The 18,433-nt window shown below is 43.2% G+C and overlaps 1 pseudogene; it reads left to right on the forward strand.

Annotated features, from left to right (window-relative positions):
• The window catches only part of LOC137521724 (histone-arginine methyltransferase CARM1-like), a 58,911-nt pseudogene that overhangs the window by 1,915 nt on the left and 38,563 nt on the right, over positions 1–18,433 (forward strand).

An 18,433-nucleotide genomic window follows, 5' to 3' on the forward strand; every position in this document is an offset into this window, starting at 1 on the left:
CAACTCTAAGGCAGCAAGTTTATGTCTATCGACAATACTGAGTGTCTACTGTATAAACATGCTGCTGATTGACTAGGTGTCTGTGAAAGAATAAAAGCTGGCTATGGTAGCTATACTGTACTCGGATCTCTTTCTTTAACGTGGATGTTATGGCTTCCCCATTACCACACCAGCTGCAGTGGAATGTCAAGGTGAGATCGTTAAACGAGGCAAATAATAATGGATGTGGAGATGGAAATGGATCATTGCAATTATCCCTCAGTATTCTACCAAGCATTCTTCAGTTAAAAGTCCACTACGGGAAAGGGGAAGCAGACTTGACTCTAACTGATGGTAAGTTATCCTTTTCTACCTTTCAAGGAAATGGCTTCTTATACACTTTATTACACATATTACAACATATTTAAGCAGATTTCTTATTAGCAAAACTAGTAAGTCTACATATAACCTGCCCTTCTAAATGATTTTACTATAAAGTATAAAAAGGTTTCTTAACAGTTTTCTGACTGACTATGCTGCTGATGTAGTGGAGTTCTCCCACACGCGCGATATTATCAAGGAACCTAATGGTGACCATACATGGTACAATTTTTTCATACAATCTTACTATTTCTGTGTAGTATAAGTGTAAATTAAGTGAATATACTAAAAGGATAATTTAGGCAGTTCCCTCATATTACATAGAAATGGTAAGATTGTATGAAAAAATTGTACCATGTATGGCCACCATTAGTGATAAACCTAGTCTAGAATAATTTAACAAGGAGCTTACAATCTCCCTACAAGTGGAGCTAAAATGGAAAATCAGGGGATTTAAAAACAGAGACTGAACCGACAATACTTCACCTTGTAAGACAAACATTCAACACGAAGATATTTTATAAACAGCTGAATTTCAGTATAAATCCTTTAAGTGGAAGTTTCTATTTACTATGCAAAAGCTCTGTGTTTTCAGTTTGGCTTTATGTTTTACAAAAAATAAAGGACAGGCGGTTTATCAGCTGTATTACTTTTTTCACCCTTTAAAGAGGATCTGAACTCAGAGGCTGTAAAAGATACCCAACAGCATAATAACCTTTAAAGAAAAACATTTCTTTTTTACAGCTGATATAAATCTGAAGTGTGTCTACTTTCTGCTTTCATGAAAACTTATGGAAGATTTTTTTTAGCATCCTGTGTTTACAGATTAGCTGCTCTGCCGTGGCAGAGGAGATTCCTGAGCTGCCACGGCTGAGAGATCAAGTTACGGTGGTGATTAGTCACAGATGAGGGGGAATTAGATAGGCTACACTCTCTAAATACATAAAGGGTGCGTTTCTCTCTGTTTTCTTTCTGTCCTGTGCAAGAGTTCAGGTCCACTTCTTAAAGAGGAACTTCAGCCTAAACAAACATTCTGTCATTAAGTTACATTAGTTATGTTAATTAAATAGATAGGTAATATAATCTCTTACCCACCCTGTTTTAAAAGAACAGGCAAAGGTTTGTGATTTTATGAGGGCAGCCATCTTTTTGGTTGAAAGAAGGTGGCAGGGAGCATGAGACACAGTTCCAACTGTCCTGTGTCCTGATCACCACTCCCAGTTGCTAGGCAACGTGAATAACATAGGAAATCCCATCATGCTTTGCACAGCATCGGGAAAAAAGCCCGGGCAGTTTTCTTTGATGAGGCGGAGCTTAGCTAAAAATGCAGCTAAAAATGAGACCTCTATAAGAAAAACAAAGTTCTGATGCTGTGAAACTGTTAAAGAAACACCAAGCCTTTTCAGTTCTGCTGAGTAGATTTTTAGTCTGGAGTTTCACTTTAAGGAACACAAGCTTACACCCCCCTAGTGACCAGGCCATCTTTTACAATTCAGCACACTGCAGCTTTCAAGAGAACCCGAGGTGGGTTTTAAAAATCCTGTTAGCACACAGAGGCTGGGTCTGCATATAATGCCCAGCCTCTGTTACTATACAGTCCCCCCCCGGCCCCCTGCGCTCTGCTCTGCCCCCAAAATAAAACCGCCGTGCTATCGACACACAGCGTGTCGCTAGCAAGCTGTTTACATGTAAACTGTCATTCTACTCCGCTCCCCCCGCCTCCTCTATGTCGCCGCTCCGTCTGCGTCCCTTCCCTCCCCGCTGATTGGAAACAGCTTGCTAGCGACACGCCTCTGTGTGCTAATAGGGTTTTTAAAACCCACCTCGGGTTCTCTTTAACATTTAGCTGCATGGCCATACAACTTAGCACACAAATTAATCTTGCCTCCTTTTCTTGCCACTAACAGAGCTTTCTGTTGGTGGCATCTGATTGCTGTTGCAATCTGTATATTAATTTTTTTGTAATTTTTTTAAAATAAAAATGACTATTTTCTTTTTAATTTATCCCTCCCCCCGAGATCCAATCCCAGTGATCACCTCTCATAGGCATCAGCCTATGAGAGGGATCTGATTGTGAGCCGCTCCAGCTTGGTGACAGAGCTGTCCTCTGTATATCGCTGCACTAGATCGCAGCGCTGAAGAAGTAATTGTGGACATTTTTTTTCGTGGCTGGCAGGCTGTTTACGAAGTGGAGCTCCATAACTTAGCAGGGATGCACACGCATTCCCCACTAATCTCTGCCCCCAGGACTTGATGCCAATCGGCATTAGGCGGTCCTGGGGGGCCACTCTGTGGCCACCAATTGGCGTTAGGCAGTCGCAGAGTGGTTAAAGTGGACCTGAACTCAGGACTCCTCTCTGCTGTAAATGATACACAACAGCATAATAACCTTTGAGGCTGCTTTCACAGTAAGACGTTACAGGCACACGTTCGAGCAGCCTGTAACGCAGCCCAACTCATAGTAATGAAAAATCAATGGGCTGTTCACATTGCCCACATTGCATTACAGTGTAACGCTGGACGTTCAAAGGAAGTGCAGCATGCTGTGCGTTATATGTGGTTTTAGCTGCATTAGACTGTTTGCAAATGCTCAGTAAGAGGAGAGTCCGCTATTGTTCCTAGCCACATGGCTAATTAATATTAACTGCACTGTAGTGTTGTCCAGATCATGAACAATTCAGATCTTTGATCCGGATCTTTTTTGTGAGTCGAATCATCCGGATCATCACAATGAAGGATTCGGTTCACAGTGGATGTCTGGAAGAAACAGGAACTGCAGCTTCTGTGCACAAGTACAATCTTTCTGTTGCATCTCTCCCTTCCCCATTAGCACCCTCAATGTGCCTTCATTCTCCTGCACCTCTCACTCTGCTGCACCCCTGCTTCCTGCTTCCCTAGTAAAACGATTCAAAGATTTGGTTCAAAGATTTGGATCTTTTCAATGATCCGATTCGAGTCATCCGAATCATTGAAAAGATCCGGACTTCCCAGGAGAGCACCAAGAGCCTCATAACGCGGCTCAATCTGACGTCCAACTTCAACACCACCATGCGTTGCGTTAGGGGAACGTTATGCGACCTTAACGTCCCCTAAAACGCAGCGTCTTGGTATGAAAGAGACCTAAACAAAAACATTTCTTTGTTACAGCTTTGTTACTACTTCCTGTTTCATGAAAGCAGACATATTGTTTACAGTCTGTGCTTTCAAATGGGCTTATCTGCCATAGGTAGTCATGTGACACAGGAGAGGGATCAAATTACAACTAGTGATTAGACACAAATGAGGGGGAATTACACAGGCTAAACTCTTTAAATACATACAGGGTGCATTTCTGTTATGTTTTCCTTGTGTCCTGAGCAAGAGTTCAGGTCCACTTTATACATTACACTGTACTTTTTACAGAAACTAGCATATAGGAGTGACAAAGTTTTCTACCAGAAAATGGATGAAGTCCGGTACTAACGCTAAACTGTTCTCGGGTGAGAACCTAATGTTAGTCCTGGTGTCCCCTGAGGTTTGTTGCGGTTACATAATGATCATTATGCCTCCTCTGTTCTCCATAGAGACATCACAGAACACATTGCTTGGATCATCCCTAGCAAAGCTTTGTATAGTATTGAGGCCCCATAGTGTCCCCAGCAGTATCGAGTTCAATTCTGGCAAGTGATACACATTGTGCATTTGTATGCTGACCATACAGCATATACATTTTTTCTTTAGAGATTTTAAATTCAATCAATACAAGCATTCCACCATACACTATTACTTTTTTTCCAAAAATGTATCATCATTTTTCACCATGGCCAATTGATCAAAAGTTCAAAAAAAAAATAGTTTCTTCAATACAATAGATCCTTTTTATTAAAAATAAACAAAGGAAGCTCAGGCGTTTTGGTTGAATCATTTATTGACATCTTTAGTCCGAGCAACTAAGGGCCTGATGCACTAACTAGCAGTAATAGTCCTGTGCGGACACAGCCCACAGCAATATTACTGGTACTACTGCCAGCAGTGTACCTGGGGTCAGATTTCTGGAAAGGCCTGGGCCTTGGGCGGCCGCAGCCCAAGGAGGCAACTGAACATGAAAGAGGAGTTGCTACATATGAAAGAGGAGGCTGAAAATGGGGAGCAACACATGAAAATGGAAACTGATGCCCAAGGGAGCTATTTATGTAAAGTACATGGATGATACACATGGAAGAGGGGGCTGCACATGGAATGGGAGGGGCATTGCTGCACATGTAAGCGGAGCCACAACATACTTGGCCTAGGGGCACAAAAAGTATAAATCCAGCCTTGAGTGTACCGTGAGTTATGCTGTATGCGAGACCTCCAGTTCTCGAGTAACACGAGCATTGCTACAGTAATGTACATTATTAACCTCGTGTTACCGTGGCAATGCTCGTCTTACTTAAGTACTGCAGGTCGTGCTTATAGAGTAACTCACTGTACACTGCTGCGATAGCACCAGTAATATTGCGCTGTCTCCGCATGGCAACATTACCGCTAGTTGGTGCAATCAATTACCCTTGCAGGTGGTAATTTCTGGATAATCTACTACCAACTGTACTCCAGAGAACAATGATGCAAACATTGAAAAAAAATGTTTTGCTTTCTGTCAGTTCTGAAAATTCTTATCTTGGTGCAGATTGAATAGAATGATAACATGTAATATTGTTATATTGCAGAAAGATTTGTCAATATACGTTTATAGATTTTTGTAAAGAAAGCGGAGTTTCCCTTTAAGTTCTCATATCAGCACTTTAAAATGTTATGGTGTTAGATGCAGGATAAAAATGCAATCGACTGATATCTTTCAAAATTGATTTATTCTGCAAAAAGTTTTTATATCAAGAAGTTTTTAACATCTCCACAAATGTATCTCTGATACAGTTTCTGACTATCTCCAGTAGAAGTCATCAGAAATCTCCTCAAATGCTTCTTTAACAGCTGGAGACACAGGGCTTGATTCACTAAGACAAACAGCATGCCTTATCAGAGTTAACATGTCTTACAAGAGTTAATATGCCTTATCAGAGTTAACATGCCTTATCAGAGTAGCCTAGCGAGCGCTACAAACTTATGCCTGCTAATTGGCGATGACGAGCGCTCCACTTGTCCTGCCCTGAGCCCCTGCGGGTTCAATCACTTTAACCACCTAAACCCGAAGGGTTGTTTATTTTTTTGCATCTGAGCAACTTTCACCTCCCATTCATTTGCCAATAACTTTATCACTACTCATCACAATGAATTGGTCTATATCTTGTTTTTTCCGCCACCAATTAGGCTTTCTTTGGGTGATACATTTTGCTAAGAATTATTTTATTCTAAATTCATTTTAATAGGAATATTAAGAAAGAAATGGAAAAAAAATATTATTTCTCAGTATTTGGCCATTATAGTTTGAAATTAATACATGCTACCGTAATTAAAACCCATGTATTTTATTTGCCCATTTGTCCCGCTTATTACACCATTTAAATTATGTCCCTATCACAATGTATGGCCCCGATATTTTATTTGGAAATAAAGGTGCATTTTTTTCAATTTGCGTCCATCACTATTTACAAGCCAATAATTTTAGAAATATAAATTAATATACTCCTTTGACATGCATATTTAAAAAGTTCAGACCCTTAGGTAACTATTTACATTTTTTTTTAATTGTAATTTTTTAAATATTTTTTTGTATTAAAAATTGTATGTGAGTAATTTTTGGTGTGTGAGTTAAACAGCTAATTCTAAATGTAAAAAAAAATGTATTTATTTGTTAAAAAATGGAGGTGTGAGAAGTTTTACTATTTGGCCACAAGATGGCCACAGTGAAAAAGTCCTGGAAGCGTGATTGTACGCTTCCAGGAAGAAGAATGAAGACGGGGAACTTTTTGTAACTCAGAAAAACCGCAGCCTCTAATTAGAGGCTGTCGGTTTTCCTGCGAGGGGCTTCGACCAATTAATGGGATCTATAATCCCATTCATTGATCGCTGGGCTAACGGCCAGTGGCGGGAGGGTGCGCGGCCTGCGGGAGTGCGCACAGCCCATCTGGACGAGAATGTTCGTCCAGTTGGGCTTAAGTGGTTAAAGGACATTATCCCCGCAATTTGATTGGCCCAATAGGCTGCCTGGCATTTGACAGGAAACTTGACAGGCGGCCTATTGGGCCAATCAAAGTGCGGGGATAATGTCCTTTAAAGTGATTGAACCCGCAAAGGCTCAGGGCAGGACGAGTGGAACCTTCGTCATTGCCAATTAGCGGGCATAAGTTCGTAGCGCTAGCTTTGCTACTCTGATAAGGCGTGTTAACGCTGATAAGGTGTGTTAACTCTGATAAGGCATGTTAACTCTCATAAGGTGTGTTAACTCTCATAAGGCATGCTATTTGTCTTAGTAAATCAAGCCCAATATGGGAAAAAAAGTTTCATGCTTGGAATATGGGCTTTAATTTCAATCATGAGCAGGAGTCCATTGTCACTGATTTTAAAGGATGTATTGCTTATTTTACTCCACAGCTAGTACCACCTATCCCCAAACTTATTAAAAACATACCCTTAAAGAGAACCTGAGACAGCATACTGGGATCCTAATAGGACCCAGAGGCATGTCATGTGCACAATGACATGCCTCTGGGTTATTGTATTGCAGCTTCCAGCCCCTCCCCCCCCCCCCCCCGCACCACACTGCACCCCCTTAAAAGATTGCCAGGCTAGCAACAATCTGCTTGTCGCTAGCCTGCTTTATTTATGTGAGGCTTGTCAATCAGCCTCCTAGCATCTTCCCCTCTATAATATGCTTCCCCTGTCACTCTCCTCCTCTGTTAGCTTCCTCCAATAGGAAGCCAAGCCGTGACCCAGGAGTACTGCCAGCGGCGATACAATGACCCAGAGGCATGTCATTGTGCACATGACATGCCTATGGGTCCTATTAGGATTCCAGTATGCCGCCTCTGGTTTTCTTTAAAGCACACCTGAAGTATGCAGAAAGTTTTAAAGAAAATAGTGACACTTAGGGCCCTTTGCCACTAGTAGTCACAATCGCAAACGCTAGTGATTGCGATTTGTCACTAACTTTTTTATGCAATCACAATTTTGCATATGCAATACACTTGCATTGCAAAATCGATGTAAAAGTCGCTCCCGAACGCGATCACGCTTTTGACATAATCGAAGCACAATAGTGGAAAATATCTACCACGATTCCTATATTAATTGCAAAACCTAGCAATTTAAAAATCGCTAGTGTTTTGCAATTTAGCTGAATCGCAGTGCAGTGGAAAAGGGCCCTTACCCCTGACCATCCTCCGAATGCCCACTTTAGATGTACGCATACAGGTGTACTGTAGATTCTGGAATGTGAGGGGAGAAGTAATACAGCAGTAATTATTCACAAGGCAGAAAGATATTCACTCTGAGAAATACAGTGTTCCCTCTGTTTAGAAAGATTCACTGAGATCTTGTACTTTATTGGGATCTGTGTTGGGAGTGTATTAAAGGGATTCACACAACAATTTAATATGCAGTGTGGCCTGTGTTGGCAAACATAAACAGTCATTCTAAGAAGGTCTCATTTTATACTTGTATATAGAACAACATAGTTACATCAGTTTTCATTAATTCTAGTGGAAATGTATTGAACTATGCAAAATGTTTAACTTAATTTTTATGTTAAAGATGCACTATCCATTAAGTAAATGATATAACGCACGCATAGGCCCTCATCATGCATTATTATAATCAAAGACAGCATACGATACAGATGACATCTTTTTAAATTATATAACCATTTCCACGGTGAGAAAACGTATGACTTAAGACTTATACTTTTACTTTTGTCTCACCAAACATTGACCCAAACTAGTATTCTAAAGTCCAGGCATTGTTTACAACAATTTAGCAAATCTTTAAAGAAGCAAACGTATGGCATAACGTAATAATCATTGTCCCATAACAACATATATTGCACATAGTGGATACTGCTTCTATATAATCAGATAACATGTTTCAGGTATGAAGACAAGGGGTGGTCAGGCAAGGAATCTCAGGTACTCCTCAGATGACTGATAGTCTATCCATACCGCCCACATGGTATAATACTTATCATACATATCTTTGCTTAATACTGTCTCCTGTATCTGCTGGATCCCATTTAGATTCAAGATCCCTTCCTTAACCATGGGCGCAAGGCTAGACTTTCAATTGAGGGGTATACTTCAGACATGTTTCTATAACATTCCTAGCCTAATTGAGAACCCTCTGCTGCATAATTCTTTTATTCACCTTTTTGGGATTTTAAAGTAATACCAATATGCTTAAAGGTGAAACTGAAATAGGTAAAAAAAAAAAAAAAGATAGATTCACTTACCTGCGGCTTCTACAAGCCCCCTGCAGTCGTCCTGCCCCGCGCCAGTCCTCAAAGATCCTCCAGTCCCCCACCACGGCTCTGTTTCTTCACCACTGACTTGCAAGTCTCCGACCACTGCACATGCGTGGCCCTGGCTGCACGCATCCTCATTGGCACTACCATAGATGGGAGCTTCCTGCGCAGGAGCAGTACGAGAAACGCAATGGGCCGCGACCGGTGAAAGAGAGCAGTGGCGGGGGGGCGGAGGATCGTTCCAGGTATGCACAGGCACAGGACGGCTGCAGAGGGCTGGTAGAAGCCCCAGGTAAGTGAAACTCTTTTTTTAGCAATCTTCAGGTTCGCTTTAAGGAACGCTATATTCATTACCATGAGTCAATGTATGTATCAGTTGATTTACACATGCCCGGTGTTGGAGAGTATATTCTGTTTCTGTATCATAAACTGCTATTGTTTTTAGGTGAAACTGCATGCATAGATATAAAACACTGAAACACAGATGTTGTATGAGACTTGTTAATATTAATGACTGGCTGGAACAAAGGTGTTGTTTTAATGTATTGGAAATCCTCCATCGGACTGCACCAATTTCGGAACATAACAGAGCTCTCTGTCTGACTGGGTCATGAGAAATTGGCTTATATCTTACACCAGTCTTGAAAAGACGTCACTTTTTGACAGCTTTAGTACTTGCAAAATCTGCTTTGGATAGGAAGTAATGTAAATGTGTATCTAAGAAATATAATTTGTCAGAAGCTTAGATGACCTTCTCTAGCTGGGCAATGAGATACGCTGAACAAAATTTTCCTAAGCAATAAAGCTGCTTATGATGAAATAGAGCTTAAATCATCAAGCAAGACAGAAGCAGTAAAATACATCAGAATCTTTCACATGCTGTATAATACAATGCCTTCCCTTTCACTTGCTTCAAAAGCCACTGCCTTCCCATTCTGAAGTAATTCTTTGGTGATTATTTTTGTAAAAACAATATCAGAATACATAGTCATGTTTGCTTGGTTTGTTCACATAGGAAATCAATAAAATCATATGTCTAAGCACTTTGCTCATCCATTGCCTTGTAGGGAAATATCATAAGGCCCAGTAAAGACCTAAAATATTGTAATCCTTAAAGTGGAACTAAACTCAGAACTTCCTCTCTGCTCTAAGCGATTAGCTACACCATGGTACAGTTTATGAGAAAACATTTTCTTCATTATGATTTATGGAAATCCTAAAAAAACTGAAAGGTTTAAGCCTCTGTGTTTACTATATGGAGAGCAGCACAGTTCTACTGTAGTCTATTCATAGTTACTGTCAGTCAGACAAGTTGATCTGCCAAAACAAACACAGAACGGAGAGTAGTGAATTTCTTCAGCAACTAGTTGTGGAATAAAGACTTTTCATTGTGGGCTATGCAAGAGTTCGGGTTCAATTCAGTGTTGTTTCGTGATTGTTTCAAGTGATCTGCAGCAGGAAATAATTATAGGGTCGGGCATGGTTTTCTAGGATATATAATCTTTAATGTCCAGTTGTCTTGCATCAGATGACACCTGTAAACACTATGCAGAGGTACCTGAAACAATCATAAACAATTACTTACAGTGGCCAAAGTCAGGGCCGGATTACCAACCAGGCAACAAAAGCAGTCACTTGGGGCCCCATTCAGAGTCAAAGGGGCCCCATCAGCACATAAACCAGCCCTCGCCATCCTGTCAGCGGTGGCTGGATGGTATAATGGTTAAAGGGACTCTGAGCAGTGCAGTAACTATGGAAAGATGCATATCATTTTAAAGCTCTCTTTCTCCTCTTTCCAATGATATATTAACCGCCACCCTGTGCCTTTTACTTTACGATATTTTCGCGATCAAAATCGCGGCCACGGCAATTTCGATCGCGAAAATAGAGAAAACTAAAAGGCGTAGGGTGGCAGATTATCTATAATTGGAAAGAGGAGAAAAAGAGCTTCAAAATGATATGCATCTTTCCATAGTTACATTGTATTACACAGGACGACTTTTCCCCAAAGTCGGCAGCTCGATTCAGCACAATGCAATGAAATATGAGGAATTCAGGAGGATATAATTACAAACATCATGCTGGTAGGTATGAAGATGTAATTAATTAGTTGTGGGTATGCTTAAAGGCATACCCACAGGCACTGCTCGGAGTCCCTTTAAGGGCTCTGCCTCTAACACAGGAGACCAGGGTTCGAATCTCTGCTCTGCCTGTTCATTAAGCCAGCACCTATTCAGTAGGAGACCTTAGGCAAGTCTCTCTAACACTGCTACTGCCTGTAGAGCGCGTCCTAGTAGCTGCAGCTCTGGCGCTTTGAGTCCGCCAGGAGAAAAGCGTGATATAAATGTTATTTGTCTTGCCTTGTCAAATGATGCCGTGCGCTGCTGATTGTCTTCAGAGCCAGGCTCTCTTCCTAGGTCCCACTCCTGCTACTGTGCAGTCTGCCGCTGCCCACTCCTCCCTTCCGTCAGAGAACCACAGCTGCAGCAAGAATGATAGCAGCAGATGGCAAACGCTCACTCACCTATCCATGATCCAAGCGATAGAGATCCTGTCATCTGAAACCCATCTGTCTCTTCTACAGTGCAGCCGCTCACTCTGAACTTCCTGATTCTCAGATCAGACAGGAAGTAGGAAGTAGTAATAGTAGTAGTAACAGAGCAGCAGCACTCTAGAGGAGACAGATGGGCTCCGGATGACGGGACCTCTATTGCTTGGATCGCAATAGGTGAATGTGAGTCATCTGGTGCTGTCATTCTCCCCCGCTGCGGATGCCTTATCTGCTGGACTATCGTATTCACTGGGATGGAGGCTGCATGGTGGCTGTCTACTTTGGGAGGAAATCGGTTGTTCGGTGGTGGGGGTGGTTATGTAATTCTGTCTGAGGAACGGCTTCCGGTTTGGCGGTGTCCAGAGCTTTCTGCTATTGCCAGGCTGGAGATGCAGGGGGAAAGTGCTGCTGCTGTGATACCTGGCGCCCTCTTCACAGGGGTGCCCCAGCCCCTGAGTGCAAATGTCCCAGCCATTCATCTCTCACTCTGCATTTTGCCACTGCTATTCCCTGCATTGTGCACCCACAGAGGAAAGTGGGCTGTTGCCCATAGCAACCAGTAGCTCGGCTGCCCCGGTGTGTGTGGCATGTTGCTGTGCAGCTGCATCTTCTGATTCTAGTACGACATGATGGGGGGGCCCAAATCAGTTACTTTGCTTAGGGCCCCATTTAGCCTTAATCCGGCTCTGGCCAAAGTTACAAGTGCATATGAATCTTCTTTCAAGGAAAGCTTTCAGAATGGAGGCTCCACTTTGGTCTGCACAGTTCCAAAATGCCCCACTCTTATAAAAACTCAACTAAACCCAAAAATGAGCAAGACAAATTCCAAAGGCAATGGTGTTATTTAGTGTAAATTATAAAGTATTACAGTTGTAACTGAAGTCATGGGCGTAGCAATCACCCCTGCGACCCCTGCTAATGCAAGGGGGGCTCAGAGGCTTTAGGGACCCCTCCACCTTTCTCTCCCCAACTGCAAGTGCAGCCAATTAGCAAGAAGACCTTCCAGTTCCCTCACAAAAACCGTCCCTGCCACCTCCTCCAGCCATACAGAGTAGCTAGTGGCAGGAGCATCTGTATGTTTTTTTGCTCATTTTAGACTGCTTCACAGCAAAACACTCTCTGCTGCTATTCGCTGGCTCCCAATCACATGACCCTCATGGGGTTCAGGGACCAAATGGGCCCAAAGCTATCATTTTTGCAGACGGGCCCTATTAAGTCTAGTTTCGCCCCTGACTGAAGTTTTCTAATTTAAAATAAATTGTGTAGTTCTACTTGCCTACAGTTGTGTACCTATCCATACAGTCTTAGAACTTCTCCTGGCCCTAGCTTCCTGAACGCAAATTAAGATTTTACAACTCCTCAGAAACTTTCCTCTGAACTACAATGTCCCATCTTCTCATGAAAACATCTGGTTTCTACTGTAAGCCAAGGATTCTGGGGAATGTAGCTTGATTGACCCACCCATTAGCTGTATCCAGAAAGGAGAGATAGCAGCCTCTACTGCAAGGGCAAGCACATCTGGTCCATGAAAACATTATTCTGGCCACCAGGTTGCTTCTATATACTGTTTATAATCACTTATTATCCTAACTGCTATTAGATTTTCCCTCCTCCTGTTTTTGGTTCAGTTGGATATAACTGAGACTAAGGGGAAAAAAATAGTGAAATAAAATGTACCGTGAACATAATCTTACCATTACATTAAAGACTATATTTACCCTTCTCACCCATAGATAGATAAACAATGGTTGTTTTTTGTTGTGCGAACCAAGAAGATATCTTAAATCAGGATTTTTTTAAATAGAAAGATGCTAAGTTACTGTTATTGTTATTAGGGACAGGTTTCCCCCTCTACGTAAGAGGGACTAGTCAGACTGTCCCTATTGTCTGGCTTAATGTCTACAAATTCATGGGTTGTGGGGCTGTAACAGCAATGCTTCAAAGTTATATTTTGAATTGACACAACCGGTTAGTCTTCACTTGGATTTTCATAGTATAATAAGTTTTTGCTGTTTAGAAACTCAATATTTTTGTTTCAGTCATGACTGTTTAGTATATAAAAAATGTTAAAAATTTGGAGGATATGTACAAGACAGAGAACTATTGTGGAATCAATGTTACATGAATTTCTGTATCTCTCTGATATTTTAATTATATTATCTTAAAAAATCTTAAAAAATATATATATATATCTTAAAAAAAATGTACCGTGAGACATATGAAAGTGTACACTACCTCAGGAACAGTAAGCTCCCATCACCAATAAAATGCCACACGTACCTTATCACTGTGGACTACTTTGGAGAATTGATGTGAAAGGCATAGTTCTCATGAGCATGGGCGCCCCGCAGAAAATTTTCTGGGGGGGGGGGCAAAAAGGTGGGGAAGAACGCGCGCCGCAGCGAAAACCAGGGTAAATCCGTGTGCCGTAAAAATATGAGGGTTATGTTGTGCAGCGCACCGAAAAATGGGTGTGGCCATGGACCATAATGTGGGTGTGGTCTCGGGTGGAGACAAATTTACATGAACTTAGCAATGGTGGGACATTAGATTAGGACTCAACCTTTTGGAGGCCGAGTGCCCAAACTGCAACCCAAAAGTCACTTATCTATTGCAAAGTGGCAACAGCAATTTACACTAAATACAAACGTTTTAACTCATACATGAACATTATGGAAAATCCAAGTTGAAAATAAACTGTGAAGATAAACAATTTCATCCATCCTATTCCTGAAAAATGTATTCATTTTTTTAGAACCTCCCAGTTTTATTTTCCGTTTTAAAAAGCTAAAAAAAAGTAGGTGTAATGCTATTGTCTCATATGATAATGATTCAGCTTTTCCCATAGTCTCGCAGTTAGCAATCATGTGACCTCCAACAAGACAAATTCAGCAATCATGAGGCCCCCAACAAGACAAATTCAGCAATCATGAGGCCCCCAACATGACAGATTCAGCAATCATGAGGCCCCCAACAAGACAAATTTAGCTATCATGAGGCCCCCAACAAGACATATTCAGCAATCATGAGGCCCCAAACAAATCATGAGGCCCCCAACAAGACAAATTCAGCAATCTTGAGGCCCCCAACAAATCATGAGGCCTGCAACAAGACAAATTCAGCAATCATGAGGCCCCCAACAAGACAAATTCAGCAGTCATGAGGCACATAAATAGACAGCATTTCACATAAATAGGCAGAATGCTCCCTTAATATGGTAGACACCTCTGACCTGACTTCTGAATTCTCCTCTACTGGCTGCTGTGCCTGGCTGGCCTGGCAATACTGTTTTTGGCTGGATTGGGGATGATGTGTGGGCTGAAAGACCTTGCAGTGATGCTGTGGCCGGGCTGGCGGTGATGCTGTGGCCGGGCTGGTTGGCGGTGATGCTGTGGCTGGGTTGGCTGGCGGTGATGCTGTGACCTGGCTGGCGGTGATGCTGTGACCTGGCTGGCGGTGATGCTGGGTTGTGCTTGGCTGGTTGAAGTAAATGCTGGCCTGATTGGTGGTGATGCTGTGGCCTTTTTGACAGTGATTCTGGGCTGGTTGGCTGGTGGTGATGCAAGCTGACTGGCCTGGATAGTTTAGGTAGTGACAGGTGCCCCCTAGTTTAGGTAGCGCCAGGAGTCCCCCAGTTTAGGTAGTAACAGGAGCCCCCCCGTTTAGGTAGTGACAGGAGCCCCCCAGTGTATGTAGTGACAGTTGCCCCCCAATTCAGGTAGTGACAGGGACCCCCCAGTTTATGTAGTGACTGGAGCCCCCAGTTTAGGGAGAGGCAGGAGCCCCCCAGTTTAGGTAGTGACAGGCACCCCCAGGTTAAGTAGTGACAGGGACCCCCAGGTTAGGTAGTGACAGGTACCCCCCAGTTTAGGTAGTGACAGGCGACCCCCAGATTAGGTAGTGACAGGGACCCCCATGTTAGGTAGTGACAGGGAACCCCATGGTAGATAGTAACAGGGACCCCCGTAGGTTAGGTAGTGACAGGGTCCCCCAGTTAGGTAGTGACAGGTGCCCCTCACTCACCTCCCAGCAGCAGCAGCCCAGCGTCAGACCTCAGTATCAGCCGGTGACCCGACCAGTTAGAGCAGGTGCGCATGGACACACCATGCTGTATATGCGGAAGTGAAGTCACTTCCACGTATCAGTGCGGTGTCCGCTAGGTCCTAGCGCCCGCACTAGTGGTCGCCGGCTGATCGTGGTCTGATGCTGGCAGCGGGGACGGCGGCAGCCAGCGGAGGGGAGGGCAGCGGCAGCGGCCGGGGGGGGGGGGGGGCAGCGGTTGTCCAGGGCAGGGCAGATGCCCCAATTTGCCCGATATGTGGACGCCCATGCTCAGTCATTAGCATGATGTATGAATACCATCACAGTTAGAAAAGTATATTTCAAAAACAGAAAAAAAGCACACCAGAAGCTCTACAGAAGAATATTTATTAGGACACAATGGCAGTGCAAACAACTGACATGTTCAGGGCTAGCAAGCATAGCTAACTATCTGGAGAACAAAGAGGTTTATGACATTAATTAGGTGTGTGTAGAGATGAGCGTAATGACCTAATTACGATTTTGCGAAATTTCGCGTAATTAGTGTAATTACGATTATGGCCGTAAGTACATAATCGTAATGAAGAAGGATTTCGCGAAATTTCGCGTAAGCGTAATTTTCGCGTAATTTTCGCATTACAGTCGTATCATGCCGTAATTTCGCATTAAACGCTACCGTAATTTCGCGTTAAACCGTAACGCTCCGTATAATATAAAAAAGCCGCCGACTTTAAGGGTTAATAGCAAAGCCCCCTTAAATGTTAAGAGCCTCAAATTTGGAGAATATATTAAGGAGATCGGGAGGAATAAGAGGAAAAATTTTTTTTTCAAAAAGACCTTATAGTTTTTGAGAAAATCGATGTTAAAGTTTCAAAGGAAAAATGTAAACATTTAAAAACCCGCCGACTTTAACGGTTAATAGCAAAGCCTGCTTAAAGTTTAGGAACACCAAATTCCCAGGGTATATTAAGGGGATCAGTGGGAATAAGAGGAAAAAATTTTTTTTCAAAAAGACCTTATAGTTTTTGAGAAAATCGATTTTTAAGTTTCAAGGGCGAAAATGTCTTTTAAATGTGGAAAATGTCAGTTTTTTTTGCACAGGTAACAATAGTGTATTATTTTCATAGATTCCCCCAAGTGGGAAGAGTTTTACTTACTTCGTTCTGAGTGTGGGAAATATAAAAAAAAAACGACGTGGGGTCCCCCCTCCCAGACCTCTTTAACCCCTTGTCCCCCATGCAGGCTGGGATAGCCAGAATGCGGAGCACCGGCCGCGTGGGGCTCCGCACCCTGACTATACCAGCCCGCATGGTCCATGGATTGGGGGGTCTCGGAAGGGGAGGGGCAGCCAAGCTTTCCCCTCCCCCTCCGAGCCCTTGTCCAATACAAGGACAAGGGGCTCTTCTCCACCTCCGATGGGCGGTGGAGGTGGAGGCCGCGATTTCCTGGGGGGGAGGTTCATGGTGGAATCTGGGAGTCCCCTTTAAAAAGGGGTCCCCCAGATGCCCACCCCCCCTCCCAGGAGAAATGAGTATAGAGGTACTTGTACCCCATACCCATTTCCTTTAAGAGTTAAAGTAAATAAACACACAGACACTTAGAAAAAGTATTTTAATTGAACAAAAAACATAACCACGAAAAAAGTCCTTTAATATTCTTAATTAACCATTAATACTTACCTGTCCCTTTAAATAAATGATCCCTCGCAATATCCTCGGAAATGTTCTATCAGTTACAATGTAACAAAGTTATTACAATGTATCAACTTTGTTACATTGTAACTACGCCGCACCCGACGTCACTCACCGCCGCCGCCGCCACCGCGTCTGCGCTGCAGGACCCGACAGAGCTCTGAGCTATAGCTCAGAGCTCTCTAAGCATCTTTGTATTTGGGCTCCAAGGAGCCCCATTGGTCCTTAGCAGACCAATGGGGTTCCTTCTGATTTGAAGGAACCCCATTGGTCTGCTAAGGACCAATGGGGCTCCTTGGAGCCCAAATACAAAGATGCTTTAGAGAGCTCTGAGCTATAGCTCAGAGCTCTGTCGGGTCCGTGCAGGACGCTAAGTCCCCGCCGGCTCCGCTGCCCTCCCCGCCTCTCCCACATGTCACCCACATGTCACCCACATGTGGGTGACATGTGGGTGACAGATGTGGGCGGGGTGGACAGCGGGAGCTGCGGGGACTTAGCGTCCTGCACGGACGCGTATGCGGCGGCTGAGCGGCGAGTGGCGTCGGGTGCGGCGTAGTTACAATGTAACAAAGTTGATACATTGTAATAACTTTGTTACATTGTAACTGATAGAACATTTCCGAGGATATTGCGAGGGATCATTTATTTAAAGGGACAGGTAAGTATTAATGGTTAATTAAGAATATTAAAGGACTTTTTTCGTGGTTATGTTTTTTGTTCAATTAAAATACTTTTTCTAAGTGTCTGTGTGTTTATTTACTTTAACTCTTAAAGGAAATGGGTATGGGGTACAAGTACCTCTATACTCATTTCTCCTGGGAGGGGGGGTGGGCATCTGGGGGACCCCTTTTTAAAGGGGACTCCCAGATTCCACCATGAACCTCCCCCCCAGGAAATCGCGGCCTCCACCTCCACCGCCCATCGGAGGTGGAGAAGAGCCCCTTGTCCTTGTATTGGACAAGGGCTCGGAGGGGGAGGGGAAAGCTTGGCTGCCCCTCCCCTTCCGAGACCCCCCAATCCATGGACCATGCGGGCTGGTATAGTCAGGGTGCGGAGCCCCACGCGGCCGGTGCTCCGCATTCTGGCTATCCCAGCCTGCATGGGGGACAAGGGGTTAAAGAGGTCTGGGAGGGGGGACCCCACGTCGTTTTTTTTTTATATTTCCCACACTCAGAACGAAGTAAGTAAAACTCTTCCCACTTGGGGGAATCTATGAAAATAATACACTATTGTTACCTGTGCAAAAAAAACTGACATTTTCCACATTTAAAAGACATTTTCGCCCTTGAAACTTAAAAATCGATTTTCTCAAAAACTATAAGGTCTTTTTGAAAAAAAAATTTTTCCTCTTATTCCCACTGATCCCCTTAATATACCCTGGGAATTTGGTGTTCCTAAACTTTAAGCAGGCTTTGCTAT

The sequence above is a fragment of the Hyperolius riggenbachi genome, chromosome 1 (assembly GCF_040937935.1).
Source record: "Hyperolius riggenbachi isolate aHypRig1 chromosome 1, aHypRig1.pri, whole genome shotgun sequence".
Lineage (NCBI taxonomy): Eukaryota > Metazoa > Chordata > Amphibia > Anura > Hyperoliidae > Hyperolius > Hyperolius riggenbachi.